The sequence below is a fragment of the Cryptomeria japonica genome, chromosome 2 (genome assembly GCF_030272615.1).
Source record: "Cryptomeria japonica chromosome 2, Sugi_1.0, whole genome shotgun sequence".
Taxonomy (NCBI): domain Eukaryota; kingdom Viridiplantae; phylum Streptophyta; class Pinopsida; order Cupressales; family Cupressaceae; genus Cryptomeria; species Cryptomeria japonica.
Window position 1 is genome coordinate 79,400,762 of NC_081406.1, and position 22,371 is coordinate 79,423,132.

Sequence of the window (22,371 nt, forward strand, 5' to 3'; positions counted from 1 at the left end):
CCCAAGCCAAAGACTCTTTGGACAATTAAATTAGGAAATTGACAAAAAAAAACAATAAAAAAAATTGAAAAGTAAATTAAAAAAAATTGAAAAAAAAAGAGAGAAAAAAATCGTTGGCCATGGTGGAACCACCACGTGCAACCACCGTGTGGTGGGACACCGTACGGTGCACCACCGTGCGGTGGGGCCCCGTGCGGTGCACCACCGTCGACGGAGGTCACTGGCCTAGGGTGGAACTCGACGGGTATTCATCCACCATATGACCTTCCTAGCCACCGTACGGGAGACCAATCATCGTACAGCACCAAACTTCAGGTGACCCCAGTCGCTGTACGGGTTCACTCCATCGTCCGGCAGATAACCTCTTTACGAGCTCGAGACATTACAGTCTGCAGGCCTGAAAGAGCATGGCGGCGGCGGTTTAAAAGAGGGTGAAAGAGAAAATACCACGGCACGGCAGGGATAAGATAAACGATGGTGATGGCACGTGAAAAAAAAAAACAACGACCAGATTTAAAATCATTCGATAGAGTCTGGAGCCAAGACACTGAAAAATTAGAGTGGAGAAGCAAGTTTTTGGCAGCCCCTCGACCCCACTGGTGGCACTGCCCCCAGACCCCCAGTTTATTTTTGAGCTACAATACACTTTTTGAGAAAGAAGTCTGAAGCTAAGCATTGGCGGGGAAGCCATAAGCCATAGAAGGAGACGGATTTGGAGGTTGCAAACAAATAGAGTTTGAAGGAAGGCATTACAAGAACGCGAAGTCGTACGGCACCAGGGAGTTATTCAGTTCAGTTATCAACCTTTGGGGAGTGTGATGGAGGATTTGAGGCGTCTCCTAGCCTTTGTGCCAGAGGGTTGTGGCCACTTCCAGGCATGAATGGTACGCTTTGAGGACTCGGAGTATGTCTTGGTTGGACGTGACGTTGCCTTGGTGGATGCACAGAGGGCTCGAGAGGAGCTGACCACCAGGTTGGAGGTCGTAGTAGCATGAGACTTAGCTCAGCGTACCCAGGAGTTGGATGCTGAGAGGGCAGCGTGGGTGGCTATCAAGGATAAATTGGCTAGGGAGACAGTATCATTTGAGTAGCAGTTGGTGGAGGCTGAGGCTGAAAAGCGTGTTTTGCAGACAAGTTTGGTTTAGGCACAGAAGGACTGTGATGTCAAGGAAAAAAAAGACCACCTTGCGGAAGCACTGATGGTGAAATCCGCACTTGAGCATCGGTTGGTAGCAGAAAAGGGTTTCCAAGCGAAGACGCAGCAGGTGTATGAGTTCCGAGCTCGACTGGCATTAGCAATTCTCTACCTTGGTTCTGTTTAATGTCATCTCTATTTTGTATTAAGTCGTCCGGAAACGACTTCTTTTCTTGGGGGGGATGATGTTGCCAGGAATAATCATTATGTCATGTTGTCGTATTATGTTATGTTGTCGACGGTAATTATGAGTTTTGGCAATTAGTTAGTCGTCCCGAAGGGCAATTGGACGCGACGGTTGGTCGCACCCCTTCGGGTATTATATATTGCATACCTTTCCTTCGTAGTGGCATCATCATAGTCGTATCTGGGTGTAATGTTGTAAGCACGTGATGTACATAGATTGTTAAATTAATACAGAAACTGGTTCTTTAATATATTCCCATTATGTTTTGCGCATTTACTTTCGGCATTTAATCGTTTACCCGTATATGGCAAACACCGACCATCTCGTCTTCTTCTCTGTAACAAATTCATGTGTGAATAAAGATATATTTTACTCCTATATCTGGTATGCATTGTCATCTTGTTATTTTTACTACTTTCAAATTAATATAAACTCAGAAATCAGAATTTGGTTTGATTAGCTGAAAGATTTAGAGATTTCTAGATTTAGGCATGACATAGAAATGAACAAAGAAATAAGAACAACACATGGTTACCCTAGGAAAACCTCCTAGGAGGAAAAACCAAGCCAGAAAAGATCCTCAAATTTGATTATGGATTATATTCATATAACAGTTACAACACTTATCTTAGGTCCTTGAAGATGTCTGAAGTGTTTGCTCTTAGGGCTCTGATGGAATCAACCACAGGTCTGCACTTTCATGTATATCAGGTCTGCTCCTTCAACACACCAATCAGCACTCAGACTCAAGCCCTAGATCTGCACTCTTGATGTGTCTTAGATCTGCACTGATTCAGTAACCCTGGCACTTTAATTCTGGAACAGCTCAGCCTTCTTTATGACAGCAAGAACTTGATGTTTGCTTCTTTAATTGGCAGGGATGATTCGCATAAATTCCTTCACCAGCTTTTGCATTAATCAGATTGTATACTTCGCATCATTAGGCATGTGTGAACTCAGATGTATACTTCACATCCTTAGGCATGTGTGAACTTCGCATCATTAGCAGATATGTATTTCGCTTGAAGGATGTTTATTAATTGTATTTTGAATGAGGCAGATATGTCTTATATATATGTGATGCAAAATCCTTTTTATGTCGGCCTAATATAAATTAAATTACTTTTAATTTAATTTGAATCTCTTTAATCCGAAATGCCTTGATAGATAGGGTCGGCCTATTTAAGCAAGCACGTTATTATGCATGTAGCATGGGGTTTCATTATGTAGTGTGGAGTGAAGTGAGGTATAGGGCCCAACCCTACACGTTGGAGAAAGGGGCTGGCCCCCTTGGGCGGATTCCAATGTTGCCCAAGGCAATTGGAATCCGCCATTCCCTAATTATAATCAACAATCTTTATTGTTACTTCCTGTATTTAATTTATCAGATATAGCAGTAAATAGCTAGGTACTCAAATTTAAGAATGTACAAAAAGACGATCAGGATACTCGAGTCAATTTACTTCAGATATGCATTGTCTTCTTTTGGTCCCTTACCCTTCCAACACATGAGATATTACTTGTACTTGTTCCACCAAATCTTCTTTGCAATGCACATTACCAAAACCTACACAATTTCATCTTATTGCTTTTGTGGAATGCGTCTTCCAATTCACCTTTTCTTGTTCCTGCACACTATCTTCAGGATCAGATGCATGATAGGAATGTAGATCAGACACATTGTTTATTGGAGAGATTCCATCCCTTAAAGCAAATCAATTTCATACACACTTTTAAAATCTTGAACAAAATTTTCCAAGAACTGATCATCTTGGGTTTTAGGTTACTATGAGTTCCAATTGGGAAACATTCTTTTTGCAAATGTACCATGACCCACTCTCCCTAAGAGAAGTCTTTTCCCTCCAAAATTCATCTACAAACAACTTACATTTTGTGTTGCTCTCCTTCACTTATCTCTTGACTTGCTTGTGAAAATATTTCATGTGTTGTGCAAAGTCTTCTGCTTCTACACTAATGAACTTACAACCTTTGATCTTCAACAAGTCTGTGACAACCTTTAGAAATGTTCTATTTGCCACTTAAAAACAATGTCCTTCTAGTAGACTTGTTTACTAAATTCTACACAAATTTCATTTGCACCATCATAGAGTCCCACTATGCTGGTTTCTCTCACCAAACATCTCAAGGGGTTGCCAAGACTCCTAACGACAACCTCAGTTTGAATATCTAAGGATGGTGTTCAAAACTGTAGTTCAACTAAATACCCAACTTCTTCCATAATGTGCAACAAAACTGGCTGAGAAACTTGGTATTAAGTGGTACTCTGTGACAACCTATGTAATCTATCTTCTTGAAAAACAAACAACTATCCTAGATGCATCATGTTAGAATTATATTTCTCTATTATGTTAATAGTCAATACTGTAATTAGTGTTGTTAGACATCTTAAATGTCTACAGTAGCAATTAGTTGGTTTCATTAATCGCTACAATGTTTTGTCATGTATATATATTGTAATCTTTTCTAAGTTAATAGAATGAATTAATTTACCTGTTCTTTCTTGAACATGGTATCAAAGCCTTGGGTAAAGAAATTTTTCGAAAAACTTATTCAGCTTATATTTTTGAATTTTTTCTGTCTAAAAAAAACCCGAATAGGGTTTTTCATGGCTCCTGTGATTTCCATCCAAACCCAAATTCTTCGGCCTATGTATTTGTGGGTGATTAAACACAAATTTTCCCTTTTGCATTTTCAATCTTCATAGCTTGCAAATCGTTTGTTTGACGGGCGGTTTTTTGTTCTGGATTTTTTCCTGAATCTATGCATCGGATATTTTTTGGATTCGATTTTTGCTGCAGATTGCGACATCCTGTGGTGCTCTGCAAATATCGCATGCCTTTTTTGCGCGATTCCATTTTTTTGGCGACACGACTTCCCACCTACGCTACGGCAGCATTTTTACCCGCGGTTTTTTGCAGACGCCTTTCTATGTTGTGCATGCGGGACCCATGATTGTTTTATGTGGGTGACGGACATAGTATTTCAGCGACCCGTGGTTATTTACCCACACAAATTTTTTCGCAACCTATGGGTTTTTCCCGTCAACGGCGACAGTGTTTTCTGCAACGAGATCTGTTTTGCGACCTGCAGAATTTTTTCCACAATTTGCAATTCATGGCTCTGTGCATTTTGCACCCTAGAGTTTTCAAACACCCTCTGGTTATTTCCGGCAACCTATTTCTACAACTAGGGTTTATGTGTATTTTGGCTAGGGTTTTGCAAAAAACCCTCAGATTCTTGCCGAAATAAATTTTAAATCATAGAATCTTTGTGAGTTTTTCGAGAGCTCTTCTGGGTCTTCGTCAGATTTTTCTAGGTCAACTGGAAATTTTACCTCGAAAACCATGCTAGTGTTTCAGATTCTACCTTAGAATCCAGCTTGCTGATTTTTTTCTAAAAAACCCTTTGTTTTCATCTACTGGTTTTTGTGCATTGGAATTCGTGCCTTCACCAATTCGACCTCAGGGTACATGATGGCATCTCTGACAAATATAATGCTCGAAAGCAGCCAAAAATTCAACGGCCGCAACTACAACACCTGGAAACAGTGCATGTTGACAATTTTTGAGTACCGATGTCTTGATGCAGTTGTTTTGGGCACGTCTCAACGTCCAACCACTGCTGGCAAAGATCAGGACAAATGGGATGAGCGCAACCGACATGCTCATCAAACTCTCTGTCACCGATGAATAGCTACCTAAGGTATCATCCGGCAAAACTGCGAAGGAGATATGGGATCATTTATAGAGTTTCCATGAAACCTCTTACAAGAGCAAAGCATTCTTTCTAAAGAACATGCTCTTTTCGATTATGATGGACAAAAGGACACCTCTGCAAGATCACTTGACAAAGATCAAGGAGATCTGTGATCAACTTGAGGCGATTGGTCGCACAATGGAGGAAGAGGACATGGTCGTCATCACTCTGAAGAGTTTGCCCAAATCTTATGAGCATTTCATCGAAACGCTCAATATCACTTCCACTGATGTTGATTTGAAGTTTTCCAATCTTTGTAACAAGCTTTTACAGCAAGATCGGTGGCGCCAGCAGTTTGGAAGCAGTACCAGTTCCACCACCGAGCAAGTGTTCTCTGCCAAATGTTTTGCTAAGAACAAAGGGAAGGCTCAATCTTCTCAATCGAAAGGCTTTGGTTCTTCTCAGGACAGCAAGAAGAAGAAGAACGTTGTAATGTCCCCACTAGTTAGAGATCACTGTCCTGCAGAGTAGTGTGTTAGAATACAACAGACATATAAATATATAACTAATCTAAATTGCAATCTAACTTTTAAATACTTTAATTAACATAATCATAATTTTAATCTAATAAAAAGGATACGAATGCCATACGAAAGTATGTCCTTAGGCGGCCGTGAAGCTCACCTTCTTGAAACCCATCTTGGTTCCAAGCCCTCCAGGAAGTCGAAGGTGAATTCGACTCCTGTCTTGGGTGTAACCTCTTACACCCAAGCCATCCAAGGAAGACCCTATGTCCATTCCTTGCCTTGGGTGATGCATCCCATCATCCAAGTTCTCAGAGGGGACCGGCCAGATCCGTCTCTTCTTGGTTGAACTTAATCAACCAAGCCATACATATGCATATCAATGTTCAGTATATACTGCCCTAGGGATTATCATAATCCCTCCCTTAGACTATGGGAGTTTCCTCCCTATAGCCTCCATCATGTGATAACATTTATGATATATTTTTGCCTTTTATTACTATTTTCCTATTTCATAATCCATATGTACATATTCCTAATTTAACATGTATTTCCTACATATATTCCTAAAATGTTCACTAACCCATAATCACATATATTCCTACTAGGCATTGATATATATTCATTAACGTATGTCAGTACAAGTTCACTAACATACAGTTTATACTTATTCCTTAATTCCTAAAAACCATTCATTGATGTGTTCATTAAAGCATTTATTATCATAAATATTACATATACATTAATTACATTTATTACCTTCCTTCATTACCTATCTATTAGAATAATCATTCATTAATGCATATATTATAATATTCATTATTTACGTCCATTAATTATTTATATTATAATAATTAATTATTTACATCCATTAATATTAATACATATAATATGGATCCTTTACTTACCTGCAGCAGACGTGTCAGATGTGCTTGGCTCTGAGCGTGCTTTTTCTCCTCCCTTCCTCTCCTTCCTTTTCTCCCTAACCTTTGGCTGCTTACTGCTCCCTTTATATCTCGTGAAGGGTTGTACCCCTCCACAGGTCCCCTTCCACATGAAGGGGTGCGGTGGTAATTGCAGCCCAGACGTGTCAGATGTGCTTGGCTCTGAGCGTGCTTTTTCTCCTCCCTTTCTCTCCTTCCTTTTCTCCCTAACCTTTGGCTGCTTACTGCTCCCTTTATATCTCGTGAAGGGTTGTACCCCTCCACAGGTCCCCTTCCACATGAAGGGGTGCGGTGGTAATTGCAGCCCAGGCTGCGATTACCATCGCACCACTTCGTGCGGAAGTAATCGGGCCTAGTTAGTATAGTGTTGTGTTTGCATAATACTAGGGGTCATTTTGCCTTTTAAATAATGTGTTTTTATTATTATTAAATATATTAAGTATTAAATATCATTTCAATTAAATATATTAAATATCATTTCATTTAAATATTTAAATATCATTTCATTTAAATATATTAAATATTAAATAACATTTTCTTTATTAAAATGTATTTCCTTTATTTTTCATAGATTACTTATATTATTATTTTAATCATTTATTTACAATAACCTTATTTAATTAATCCATATATTAATATTATTAAGTAATTTTACATCTGGTGATACCGTAGGGGTTATCACAAACGTTCAGTGCAATTATTGTCATAAGTTTGGTCACGTGAAGGCCGAGTGTCGAATTCGTTTGGCTTCTGAACAAAAGAAGCAGGGAGGGTCTCAACAAAAGGCAAATGTAGCTGAACACTCTAAGCAGAAAGAATCTGCTTTCTATGCTTTTATGGCCAAGAGAACAGCAAATCCAGTACACTCTTCTACCTGGTATATTGATTCAGGGGCTTCGCAGCACTTTACTCATCATCGGGATTGGTTCACGAAATTTGAACCATTCTCGGATTCAATAATCTTCGAAGGAGGAGAAGAGTACACGATTGTTGGTAAGGGCACTGTCCAGATTCACTCAACCAGTAGAAATTTAATTTTTCTTGATGTCTACTATATTCCAGGCATGGAACATAATCTCCTCTCCGTCAGCCAGATCATGAGGCATTCTCCTCAATTAGATGTTATCTTTAGTTCGTCCACCTGCAACATTGATGATAGGGAGACTTGTACTACAATCGCTATGGGACTTGAGGATCATGGTTTGTATAGACTTGTTGATTCCCGCAATTCTCAGGAGCACGTTCTAGTTGTTAAAAGTACATCCATCAAAACACTTTGGCATCAACGTTATGGGCACTTAAATGTGCACTATCTCTCTCAATTATATCGAGAGGGTTAGGTTGCTAATCTACCTGAGATCCAACCTCAAAATCATGGAGTTTCTGGAGCCTGTCAAGCTAGGAAGCAGCATCGGACACCATTCTCGAATGGTGATTCTTGGCGAGCCTCCAAGGTCCTCCAATTGGTTCATGCTGATGTATGTGGGCTAACGAACACTCCATCTGTTACAGGTTGCAGGTACTTCTTGTTATTTGTTGACGATTTCACTCGTAAAATGTGGGTGTATTATAAGTCAGTGTTCAGTACATATCAGCAGTTTAAGACCTTAGTTGAAAAACAATCCGGTTCTCAGATTGTCACTCTAAGGTCAGATAATTGGGGGGGGGGGGGGGGTTTGTTCCAATGACTTCTCTACATTTTGTGCTACACGTAGCATTAAGCGCCCACTCACCACACCATACACCCCTCAGCAAAATGGTGTCGTTGAACGTAGGAATCGCACCATTACTGAAATGGCTCGTTCTATGATAGAGCATCGCAATGTTCCTAAGAAATACTGGGCTGAAGCAGTTTACACTGCAGTCTATCTCCTGAATCAGTCACCTACACATGTCGTTAAGAAGATGACTCCTGAAGAAGCCCGGTCAGGATGCAAGCCTAAAGTGGGCCATTTGAAAGTCTTTGGTTCTACTGCTCATGTATGGATTCCAGACGCCAAGCATGCTAAGATGGATTCAAAGAGCCAAACACTTATGTTTATTGGTTACCGCAGCAACCACAAGGCCTATAGGTTGATTGATGTGGAGAGGGATCGTCTCATTTTCAGTCGTGATGTTGTGGTTGATGAGACTACTGGTCCATTTATGCCTTCTACTCCTAGTCCTGCGACTCAGTCTATGAAGACTTCTGATGTTGGTGTTCGTCTTCCTCTTGGTTCCCATGAAGGGAGGGCTTCAGAGCATTTTGACTTTGAAGATGAGGAATTTACTGATCCAACACCCCCTGATTTTTCACAGGATTCGCATCCAAATGACAATGTCACGGAAACTACAGGGGATGTTGTTCCTCCAATGCCAAATGTTGGTACTTCTACCCTCGGGCCTAAATGGTGGGCCAAGACCATAGGAGATCTTCGTGATGATGAGCTTCTTGAGGATAGATCAGTTCGCCGCAAGAGAAAGTAGCAAGATATAGTAAACTTTGCACTTATGGCCAACATCCACAGCATCCATGAGCCCTCGACATATTCTGAGGCTAAAGGCATTCCTGAGTGGGAAAAGGCTATGGAGACAAAATACCATAGTCTTCTGAAGAATAGCACTTGGGTTCTTTTTGATCTGCCCCTAGGAAGAAACCTATCAATTGTAAATGGGTTTACAAAGTCAAGTATCATGCAAATGGTACTTGGGATTAGTACAAGGCTAGATTGGTTACTCGGGGATTTACACAACGGGAGGGCATTGACTACGAGGAGACTTTTGCTCCTACTGCCAAGGAGAGCACAATTCATCTTCTCACCATTGCAGCTCAGTTTGGATGGAAACTGTAGCGTCCTAAAATTGCAACACTTGCAATTTCGACTGCATTTGGGTCTTCACGATGGCGATGCAACACGGAACTTGAATGGAGACCCCGAAACTTGTTCATGACATCAAAAACTGCATTTTCAGCACCCTGGCCTGATCCTCCTTGCACCCTGTTGTCCCGGGAGGTGGGACCATGGCGCCCAGCACCCTGGTCCCTGGCCCTATTTTGGGCCCGGTCTCTTTTGGGGCATCGGGTCTTTAAGTTTGCAAATTGGAAAATAATGTTTCCTGGTCGGCCTAAGGTCGAGAAAATCAGTCTATCAGCCCTAATTGACAAGTATATAAACTACATTTCCTCTCCCATTTGAGGAGGTCGAAAAAAAAGGAAATAAGCAAGAGCAAGACGTGGAAGCAATATTCAAACATTCAAGCATTCAAGCATTCTAAGTCTCCATTCAAGGCTAAGTGTTGCATTCAAGACAAGGATTCAACCATTGAAGAGGAGATCACATACAACATACAACATACTACATACATTACACCTTCGCATGTAAGAATACAAACATTCTTACAACAAGGTATCAGTACTTGTTTACATTACAAACATTTACATTTACAGCATTCTCATTTCTTGGTTAATTCCAAAACCGGGGTTTGACCTAAAGGCAAACCCCTCATCCCTAACCCCCCAATCGTCCTCTCTTTTCTGTGTGTAGGTTGCAGGTACGCGGCTGTAATTGAAGATCTGGAATCCTTGTGCAGAGACGAACAGATCCACCTTCGTTTCGCGGATTTTTCGGAGGACCGTGTGCACGCCGGGCGCCATCGTCCCGTCAACTTTCGCTCAAATTTGCAGAACAGCACCGTCTCGACATTTTACTGCTAATTCCAGGTCCGCAGCTTCATCCCATATCCCTATCTCTGTTTATAAGTGAATATTTCCTACTTTACATGAATTCCTAGGTCAATCTTTCTATCTACATTTCTTTACAAAAGAGGGTATCCTTGATGTCTTAACCCTTCAAACTCATTTAGAATCCAATCTTGCATTGCGTGAGATTGGATCTTGTGGGTTTCAACCCCTCTTTTGAATGTAAAGTCTCTCCTCAGTGAAAACCATCAACCCTAGTGACTCTCCCTTCTCTCTCCTTGGAGTTGGGGAGGGGAGAACGACTAGGGTTCGATTTTTTCCGCTTTACAGAAACTTCACCAAATGGACGTTAAGAGTGCATTACTCAACGGTGAGTTGCAAGAATTTATATGACTCAACCTCCTGGCTTCAAGGTTCCCGGTAAGGAACATCAGGTTTGCAGATTGGTAAAAGCCCTCGATGGCCTAAAGCAAGCCCCTCAAGCTTGGTACTTTAAAATTGATCAGTATTTGGTTGAACATGGTTTTCAACGCAGTCCCTCTTACACTAATCTGTATGTCAAACTCTTCGGTGATGATATTCTCTTTCTTGTCTACGTGGATGACTTGATCATTACTGGCAATTCAGCACATTTGATTACAACCATCAAACAGGACTTGTGCCAAGCTTTTGACATGACAGATTTGGGGCTTCTCCATTATTGCTTAAGTGTTGAAGTATGGTAGATTGATGACAGTATCTTTATTTCACGGTCCAAGTATGCCCGCAGTTTGCTTGACAAGTTTCGAATGCCGGATTGTAAACCTGCTTCCACACCTATGGAGAAAGGGTTGCAGTTATCAGCCAAGTTTGATCCACCTGCAGTAGATGAGACCGAATTCAAACAACTAGTAGGCAGCCTCATCTACCTCACTGCCACTAGACCTAACATCTGTTTTGCTTTCAGCTACATCTCTCGCTTCATGACAGCCCCAAAAGCTGATCACCGGATTGCAGCTAAGCGAGTGCTATGATATGTGAAAGGCACTTCAGACTATGGCATTCTGTATAGCAAGTGCAACGATCCAAAGCTGATTGGTTATACTGACTCAGATTCGGCAGGATCAGTGGATGACTAGAAAATCCACTTCTAGGTACGTATTCAGTTTGGATACTGGTGTCGTCACTTGGAGCAGCAAGAAGCAACAGGCCTTGGCTCTTTCCTCGACAGAAGCCAAATACCGGGAACAATCAAGGCCGCATGTGAGGCAATTTGGCTCCGAAGGATGCTTTCTGACATGCAGATGCCGCAAGCAAGACCTTCTCCCTTGTATACTAATAATCAAGGGGTGCTCAAACTGGCCAAAAATCCAGTCTTCCATGAACGTACCAAGCATGTCAAGCTTCATTGTCACTACATCCGTAAGCAGTTCAATTGCAGTATGTTCCAACAGAAGATCAGACTGCGGATATTCTCACCAAGTCTCTGAGCCCGGATAAGTTAATAAAATTCAGGGGGCAACTTGGTGTTTTTGATAGATTGACCATTAAGGGAGGGTGTTAGAATTATATTTCTCTATTATGTTAATGGTCAATACTGTAATTAGTGTTGTTAGACATCTGAAATGTCTACAGTAGCAGTTAGTTGGTTTCATTAATAGCTACAGTGTTTTGTCATTTATATATATTGTAATCTTTTCTAAGTTACTAGAATGAATTAATTTACCAGTTCTTTCCTGAACACATCATTCCACTTTTGACAAGGAATAAAATGCTCCATTTGAAAAAATCTATGTACCACTACAAAGATAGAGTCTATCTCTCTAAGTGCACAAGAATCCAAGCAAGAAATCTATAGATAGTTCCTCCCATGGCTTCTCCAGTGTGTGCAATGGCTAATACAAACTAGTATCTTGGAACACTCCCTTTGTTACTTGAATATGCAAAGCATATTTCTATTAATATTCATATCTCTATGCTAACTCGCCCAATAGTGTCTATCTTCCAGCATGGCCTGTATTTTATCAACGCCAAAATGTCCTCCCAATCTACCATTATGTAACTCTAGAATGAGATTCTATCATTGAAATGCACAAAATACACAACTGTTGTTTCTAGAACAAGTTTCCTTCTACTCAAAGAAATCATATGGACTTCTATCTCCAACCCAAAGCTCTATGCATGTGCACCATGCATCGACAAAAATTCAAATCTGCACCATACAAATATTTTGTTCCCTCTATGCACACTAATTCTACAATCATTGTGGGCAACAACACCTACCTAGAACAATTGTCCCTTCTACAAAAAGAAACAGTTAATGTAAAACACAAACTTCTTTAATCATAAGTAATGTATCCACTTGCACAAAGCTTGAACAATGGCATGGAACTCTTGGTCAAAGATAGAACACTTATGTCTACTCATTCAATTTTCTCATTGAAAAACTTATTAAAATTCTAAGAGCCTAAGAACTAGCTCCTCCATTTCTTGCTTCTTCAGGAGTTCAAAACTCTTGGCCACAACTCTCATTGACAAAAATCCTCCCTTTCACATAAATTGTAGCAAGGGTGCATATATACCACTAAAGTTCCTCATGAACTTCCATTGCACTTTTTGGTTTAGACTACTCAACGATCCCACTTTCTCTCCAAGTCCATGCATAATCCATTTTCACATAACACAAATTCCAAGCATTTTGGTGTCTTCTTCATTAAACAACACTTTTTCAGGTTCACATGCAAGTTTTCACTCCTTAGGCATACAAAGACCTACTAAAAGTGCACAAGATGGTCCCCTTTATATTGTTGAACACCAAAATGTCATCAAAATATATGACTCCTAATCTGATTCTATCGCTCTTCATCAAATATATCAATCATTCTAAAAATTTCCAAGTCTTCCTCATCAAGTAGCTCTCAAGCCCAATCTCGTCAAGCTCAATTGGCTGATTGTCCTCAATACTAACTAATGTAATCAAATTGAATGCAATAGTTTGACAAACCCTATGCAAAATAAGAATTATAATTGCAAATTGCAAGAAAACAATAATTATAATTTACAAACAGAAATGCAAGTTTTCCTTCTCTTTAAGTTTTTTTATCTAAGGCAAAGGCTGTGGAAAAAATCGATTGAGTCAAACAATTGTGTTTCTTGGAGTGTATGTGTTCAAGCACATTCTAAGAACACTCACAAGTAGACAAACTACATGGCTTGCTCAAAATGCAAATCACCATCCTTTCTAATCTTTTAGCATATCTGCCAAAATTATTCCACCAATCAACTACAAAAAAAAAAAATTATCAAAATGCTATTTAGTTAGAGAATTTCAATCTTCAAAACAAAGGAACAAACTTTAAACTTTGCAAAAGATAAGAAGGGAAAAATTCATTGCAAATTGCCCATTTCCTTGTTTCAAAGTGGTCCTACCTTCTATACCACAAAGAGTGGCAAAAAATCCCTTTCTTATTGTTATGGGGACACCTTTGCCATGGCTTCCCATTGATCTTGAGATTTAAGGAAATATTTGTCGATGCATTGGAAGAGAGCCTCATTCATCTTTTCAACAAGACAGAAGGAGACACTATAAAACAATGTTGATTAAGAGTACAATGCATCTGCCAATCCCATCTCGCATCAATGAGCTTTCATATTGGCATGTACCTTCCCATCTCATGGTCAAACCTTGCCTTGATAGCCTCCTTGGCCCTATCCATGGCCTCATAAAGACAGCCCATTAAGGATTTATACCCATTGACTAGCCACAACACTCTGACTAAAGGCTCCAAAAATAGCACAACCACCTTTGCCATGTCCAAAAACTTGCAATAAAAATATGTTCCGCCATATTTTGACCATATATGATCAACAAAACTGAATTGGAACCACACATTTGAAAAATTTGTTTGAGATTCATGTTTTTGTCAAAAGGCGTCTACAATGCTAGGAAGCAAGTGGCAAATATCGTGATCACTAGTTAAAGAAGTTTCTTACCATTGGTGAAGGTGTGAACCATATGTAACACCCTTGTATTACTGTAGATAAATATTGTGATGCTTCTGGCTCTGTTCAACATAGATTTAACCTATTTAATTTTCTCTATATCTTATAAGATTAAATTGAAACAATGTACCACACATGTACTTCAAAAATATTTGTCCATTAGCAATCTACCAACAAGATAGGGAACAACATTGCTTTTTATAAAAGGGACCACATATTGCAGCCTCACTTCAACTACCAACTCACCAAGTTAAGTGAACAGTAGTTGTGTTGATTTCACTCTATTTGACGCATCCAATAATCTTACAAACATAATGCTAGCTTAATGGGAGACATTTCAAGAGCAGTTAGTGCAACCCTTCCCATTATGCCCTGACTCCTTTGTCAAATGCCATTTGAAAGGAAAAATCTCTCTATTGCACACAAGACCACAAAAATTGAACTTCAATTTGTTTAAACTTCAATAAAGAGCAGAAACTGAATCACATCTGGAAAGGAGCACGAATTCAAAACAAAGAATCAGACCTTTTTCTGAGTTCTTATTTCATACTAACAGTTTAAGATGTATGATTTGCTATGTGCAATTTCTTTTGTTCATTTCATAATGTTTTAATTCAGTATCCATTTGCTTGTAGGTCTAAGACAAGAAATGAAACATCAAATTCAGGAAGCATTAGGGAATTTACCATCACAAAGGAGGATTGTGGATTGATGAACGAGTAATAGAGAAGGATAGTCCACAAGGAAGCTGCTCGAAGGGGAAGATTTCATAATATTATACAAGGCAGGGAAGCAGATTGCTCCACAAAATGAACACTCCAGCATTCTTCAAATACACAATGGAGATGAGAGGAAAATGTTTACAATCTTGGAATTCCTCCGGAAGCCCAAGAATCATTGTTAGTACTCTAAGGTAAAGGATTTTGAAACAAGTTGGAATCGAACTTATCTAGAAGTGAACTAGTTACAGGACTCTTGAACAAGAGGATGGAAATGCAAGTGTAATCAAGTCAGACGAGTTAATCAAAGTTAGAGGATTAGTTCGAACAGCATGATACAATTTGGAAACATGCTCAACATCATCATCATATCGAGCAAACTGAATAATGTTGAGTATCAAGAGATATTGCTCAATATTCATTCATGATGATCTACCAAGTCTGCAAGTGCAAACTGAGGTGGCGTCCTAGTCATCATTCCACCAATCAGAGAAGTTCCACATTAGCATGTCCGGATTCAATGAACCAAGCTCACCCATGGAGGCACAAACTCTAATGTACCTACCCCCACTATCTATTGGTCAAACGTCCCAAAAATGATGTGTCCAAGCAGCATTGTAATTATTTCATTGGCCAGAATGAAGTTTGTCGTAACAAAACCTAATTAGGGATTCATTGTAAAATCTTGGCCATTGATGGGGTTCAATCCTAGCCATTCATTGTAATGAGCTCTCTATATAAAGCTCAAGCTCTTCTTTTGTAAAGGTTAATAGTGAATAGAATAAAGTAGTAAATAGAAAATAGTTGGTAGTTCAAGAATAGTTCAATAGCAGATAGTAATTAAGGTAGAAGTTAGATTAGGAGAAGGCAGAGATTGATGCCAAAACTTTGTTGTAAAGGACAATTGATTTCATTGAAGTTATGGTGAATTTGATTTGTTACTTCAACAACTTGCATGGTCTTTACTTCTCAATTCATTTTCATGCTATTTAGATGAATGGAAGATCTTTGTGTATGATCTATGGTGAAACTCCTAATCCATACCACTAGCCTCTTGTTGATTGTAAGTGTGCCTTGAGTGGTCAACTAGAATACCTGAATGAGCTTAAGTTCGATTGTTATTCAATAATTGATATACATTCAATTGATGGTGTCTATGCTTGATAATGATTTGAAAATCATCTAGTTTCCTTAGAAGATCGCACTAAGCTTTGTGGAGTTGTTGCTTTGCATGTCAAAGCAAGGCTTAGTCGAGTTTCACCTAAGATTGTTCATCGTTCCTACATTCTTAGACTTCTCAAACCCTATGTCTTTTGCCCTATTTTTATTCTCCAAGCAAGTAGATAGAATCTAAGTTCCAGAAATTCAAGCATTCATGTACAACATAAGGCCCCTTGGAGGAACAGCAATCACAATGACCAACTGTGCTTATCCACCCAACATATTGAGGAACCTTGGAGTTATCTCAAGTGATCCTTATGCGAATCTTCAGCATTTGAGAGACTTTGATCAAGAGAGGATAAGATACTTTTCGGTATTTTATTCTGTGTTCGCATGTGCCTAAAAAACACATCAACAGAACAGTCCTGTCTTCTCACATTCCAAATCATTTGAGGCTTCCAATGCACGGGAAAGGCTTACAACATTCTACTCATGGGTGTGTAAGTGTCATTATGATTAAAGTGATTTAAAGGTTTGAGCATTGGATTGTATGCAATTTGTAAAAGGAGAACCCAGCTATTATATAGGGGAAATTGGAGGGAAAGCATAGAACAACTATATTTCATATTCAATTCTCTGTAACTTGTTTTTCCAACTAATATGTGTTCAGGTCGGTAGATGAGCTATCTAGCTGCTTCCAGCTGATTTCCCTCCTGTTTGAAGATTATCGGGGGTAAATTTTCTATGTTAGTTGTGTGTGTATTCAGAACAAACTCAATTCTAGGGCAGTAAATTAGTCATTCTAATCAGAGCAAGCAATAAGTTTTCTGCCATTGTTAGTTTAAAAAAAATGTTTGACAAAATTACAGATCAACCACCAAATGATGGACAACTGTGAATCTAGCATGATGTTCCCGGATATAAATTTCAAATGAGTTATTCCAAACTGAAATAAATGCAAACACAAAACGGCTACAGCTGCTGAACTGAAAATTAGTCTGAATAGATTATGAACTGAAAACAAGGAAGAGTTTAAGCACTCTACTAATATTCTGAATCAATTTTACATCGACTGACAGTAAACAATTTCATACTTGGACAGCCAAAGCAGTTTTCAGAAATACATATCATATTATTCGTATCCGAGATTACCAGCATCGCCTTTAGTGTACAGTTCAACTTACAATCTCATGTGCAGCAATAGCTCACTGGGAATATATTGATTTGGCATGCCAATGGATTGACAACTCAGATCTGGGTAGGGATCAGCAGCTGTAAGTGCTGCAAATGAATCTAACTTCTATATCCAGATTCACCTTGCCAACTGTGTATCACTGGGGAAAACCACAGGTAGCCAGTGAAATGTCCTCCATTCTGTAAGTAATTCTAGATTCCTTTCCAGGAAGTGAATAAGGACTGCAGAATCATCGGGAATGATATAACCCTGCTGCAAGATCTGAATTACCAATAATTACACTCATCTGCTCCTTCAGCAAAACAACCAAGATATAAATCAGAAATGCACCACTGAATTATGCAGCAACAGCCCTGGAATGATGCAAGGATGCAGTGCTCGGGCAATTTAGCTTCCACATAGATCTTCACTACAGCTGTGTCCCTTTGTTGAGGGCTGTAGAGAGACAGTTAGCTGATGCAGCTCCACGCAGAGCTGAATTCCACCTAAATCTCTATGGTGATGAATATTTGTTGGACTGCTGTGATCTGCCAAACAGCAATAGTATGCATGTTGAAGCTCTCAAATAATGGCACTCTAATCGATCAACCAACACTCCTTATATTTGCAAATCTTGATCACCTATACCTGGAAGTTGCACAAACTTCAGTTTCAGTCCACCTTGCAATACTTGTGTGGAAATGCCAAGCGAGAAGCAAGAAATTTTGTCCTAACCTCTCACAGTGTGCAGCCAAGGGTTTCGGTTTCCATCCTTGAGTGCAAAATTCAAACTCAACTTCAAATGAAGAATTGCTCAAATAAAATTAAATGATCCAAATGAAGCTGGGCTCAATCTTCAAATACCTTTTTCCAATGTGGGCCCTAGGATCCAAAATTCCCTCCAAGTAATTAAAAATACTTTTTATTTGAATTTTATTTTTTATTTTTATTTTTTTGTTATTTTATTATTCTTTATTATTATATTATTATTTATTATTATATTAACTGCCCCTTGAATGAAAGATTGACAGGCCCAACCAAAAATAATATTATAATACTTTTCCTTGCTCAATGTTTAGCCTATGGGAATGAATAAAATAGGCTATGGATCTCCTTGTGAGGCTAATTTGAGAAAGGGTACATGACATCTTACCAAATGAGCACCTCCAGTTCGCAAGTGATTTCATCATCTACGAGGCCTTTTAAATGCTCAGTCTGCTTCCTTCTCTTCACTTATTTGTGTTATGTTGCTTCCCATCTAACTAATCTCTCATGAGAGAAATCTTTACTGAAAGGATGTGTAGAATGCTCCTTAAAAGGTATATTCAGTCATTTCTCTTAACAATGCTGTCTACTCCATGGGAAAGAATGAGTTCTGATTCTTTCCTATGTAAATCGGTTGTTAATATAACTGAAGTGAGTATATATCTCATCCCAGAAGACAAATCTTCAAGTTCCATTTTTCCCCTTCTTCCATTTGTCATCCCATTGTTCTTTCTGAATTTACACCTGTATGTCATTATCATAGCTATCTTCTAGTTATAAACAAATTTTTGTTTCTGTTCCATGGCCTTTAGTTGCTTCCAACAATTTCAATGCATTTTCTTCTCTTCTTCCTACTTGGAAGATTCGTTAGAAAATAAGCTTTGAATCCTAAAACCTTCATATATTAATACTTAAAATTTTCCTACAATATTTCTTCCTTCCCCAGAATTTCCTTGCGAAACCACTTCAGTATCCTATTGATTCCCCTCAAAATAATCAGCTGTTTCCCAATTTCTTTCCAGAGACTGTTTTCAGTAGATTGGACAACAAATCTACTGAAAACCACTGCTATAACAGTTATATACCTAATAGAAATCTTAAAAACAAAACAGAAAATTGGAAATTGTAGATGCCATAAAATCCAAAAATGTGTAACATCAAAGCTGAAAATCTGAAACCTCTGGAAGCTGAAATCTAAAAATAAATTGAAAACTAAAATCTGTAATTGTTGGTAAAAAAATATATATAGTTGCTTCCTGGAATTGCTTGCGCCCCAAAGCATTTGCAATTATTCTCTTTCCTCTAATTGGTGATCGTATTTCATTCCTTTACATTTTTTTTATCATTTTTGTTGTTATACCATTCAGGAGTGTACTTCACTAATAACAACATTTATAATGGAGAAACTTTATACATGAAAACCAGGGTAGCTAGCTCCATGACTCCTCCCATGAAATCATAAAACGTACAGTGCGTGATTGCAGTAAATGTAGAACCTCTTCAATTGGAGTGGTGTGATTTGAACTGAAAGTGTACTCCTTGATTTCTGAAACAATTTGCAGTGAGATTCCTACAACAAAACAGGGATTCAACACTTTATCTCTTCAATAAACATCTTCCTCCACCTGTCACAACCACATCTTGCCATGCAATCGTGAAGTAAGACATGATTGAATATTTATAATTTATTTTAGAATTCCCTCTACATAATGTCAATGTCTATCCATGAGGCCAAGAAAGTCCTCTAATACCACTGCTATGAGCTGAGCTTAAAACATGCTAGCATATTACAAACTGACCAAAACTATGAAATTTTGAAACTAAAAATAATCTGAAATAATTGTTAAAAAATATGAAACTGCTGGATACTCAAATCTGGATTTTCTGGAAACATAAATTTGTAATTCCAGGAAAAAAAATGAAGTCCATAGCTGCTAAAAAATCTAGAGAGAGATTCCTTCATTCTTGAAACTGAAAAATAAAACAGTATACCATAGAGAGTAGAGAATTTTCCAGCATGTATGTTGATATGGACAACAAATTTTTCAAAGACTTGTGCACCACCATCTCAATCCATATTAACCGAACATTAGAAAAATCCTGCATCTTGATATGCTTAATCACAAAACGACCTATTTATTACATACCCACTAAATCCTACAAAACAACATGGATGTAATGCATCTGCATGGATTCATCAAAACGTAGGTTAGCAGACCCACTATCTAAAGAGGTGGATTAGCAAATTATCCTCAAGAGCAATCTGCTCGTTTACATAAAAAAAAATTAGTATACATGGCATCCTAAAAAATAACCACATCCTTCTCAAAGTTGCTTCAAAAAAGTGAAATCACCAACCAGACCTGATAATATATGTTTACCATCCAAAATTCCAAATTAAGGCCCTCTTTAGATTTACCTAGCATTTGTGCTAAATAATGTTACATTGGCCTTGCAAGCATACAATAATGGTATAACCTTATGTCCAACACCTTTAAAGCACCAAGTGTTCTCCAACTTTAGATCTAGACCACTCAGGTGATGTGAAATGAACAACTTCAATTCTCCAGTGATTTCATCATCCACGAGGCCCTTCCTAACAGCCTTCAAATACTAGGCCTGCCTCCTTCACTTCCACTTCTTTGTGTTGCCTGCTCCATTTAAACCAATTCCTCATGAGAGGATTCTTAGCTGACAAGATGCAGAGTGCCTCCTCAAAAAGTAATTGTATCCATTTCCCTTTTAATATACTCTATTCTGAGGTAAACACCGGCTAAGGATCCCTAGACTACTTCTAAAGAGGTACCCATTGTGCTCACTGCCTTATGTGCTGATGCAGTCAGGATGAAGGGGTCTTATCAAACAGCTCAATCATGCATCCACAACACGAAATTTCTACACAAAACAATAAAATTCAAAATATTTATTCATACACTACATTATATTGTTTGGGAATAAAATAAAATCCAAATCAATCATCTTTGGAAACAATTATTTTTCCAATCAATATGCCCCAATCCCCAAATTATTTGAGCCAGATCAACAAGCTCTGAATTGCTTTTCCTCTAAACTCCCCCCTCACAAAGTGTGTTAAAGGCTTTTGTATGTGCATGGTGATGGAGGTTGAACCACTGGAACTGAATAGTCTTGGCATGTGTCAGCATTTAAAAGATCCTCAAAAAAACTTGTCAGAGCTTTAATACCCTTTAGGCACCACCGCACCAGGAACCACCACTTGACGAAGATTCCTATTCCACTAGGAACTTCTGAATCATCTTTATTGCTCTTGTTGAGGTTCTAATTCCATCAGGAACTAGGAACCACCGTTTGTCGGAAGGTTCGTATTCCACTGGGATCTTCTAAAGTGTGTTTCGCTTGTCAGGTTTCCGACCCCATCAAGAACCAAGCACCATGCATTTTATCAAAGGTTCCTACCTCCTTAGGAACTCCCAAATAGTTTGATCACTGTAGCCCTTTGTCAGGAACCAGGCACCAAGCACTTGAAGATTCTTGCTCCACTTGGAACCACTCGAACTCGTGAAAGATTTGCAAAGTAGCTAAGGGTCGTAGGCTTTGTTGGCATTTTCAAAGGGAATTGGAACAGTCAAGGAAAAGGGAGGGAACAAGCACCTATTGGCAATTCCAACTCCACCAGTAACTAGGAACCATTGGAGGATTTGGTAGGAAACAGAACCTGTCGATGGTTCTTGGGATTCTAAGAACTGCCTAAACCTCAGAATCAGTTCCTAATTAAGCCACAGCCTTCAATTTTTGCCCAAATTTCGCCAAATTAAACTACAAATACCCATTAAGCACTTATACAAGATGATGTTCTCCATTTGGCCAAAATTCTTCCTAGAGCAAAAGACTACCAAAAACCAACGGAAACAAAAGAAAACTGAACTGAAACATGAAAGTCTTTTTAGTCGACATGGGCTTACTTGTGAACTCGGATGCTCCTGCATCATATGCACTTCAATCCAACAAAAAACAAGGGTTCTTTTCTGGGGGCAATTATCTGTCCATGGCTTGTGAAAGTGAATATCTCATCCCAAATATTAGTTCTTCAAAGTTCAAGCTTCCTTTCCTCTTCTTCTGCCTGTTATATTCACCTCTCTTCAACATACACCACCCTTCCATGCTAACGATTTCAAAGGAGTTTTCTTCCTCTTCTTCCTGCTTGGAAAAATGTAGTATTAACTCATTAAATCCTAATCCTTCTATATTTATGAGTTCCTTGAACGTTTCTTTCCTTTTTCCAGGTTTTCCTTGTGATTGCACTTCCTCATCCTTTTCCTTCCTCAGGTTTAACAGTTTTATCTCTG

General features: G+C 38.8%; 1 protein-coding gene across 1 annotated transcript in view; it reads right to left on the reverse strand.

Moving 5' to 3' along the window:
* The window catches only part of LOC131078868 (putative E3 ubiquitin-protein ligase SINA-like 6), a 39,178-nt gene that overhangs the window by 15,832 nt on the left and 975 nt on the right, over positions 1-22,371 (reverse strand). The gene's annotated exons all lie outside the window — the stretch shown is intronic.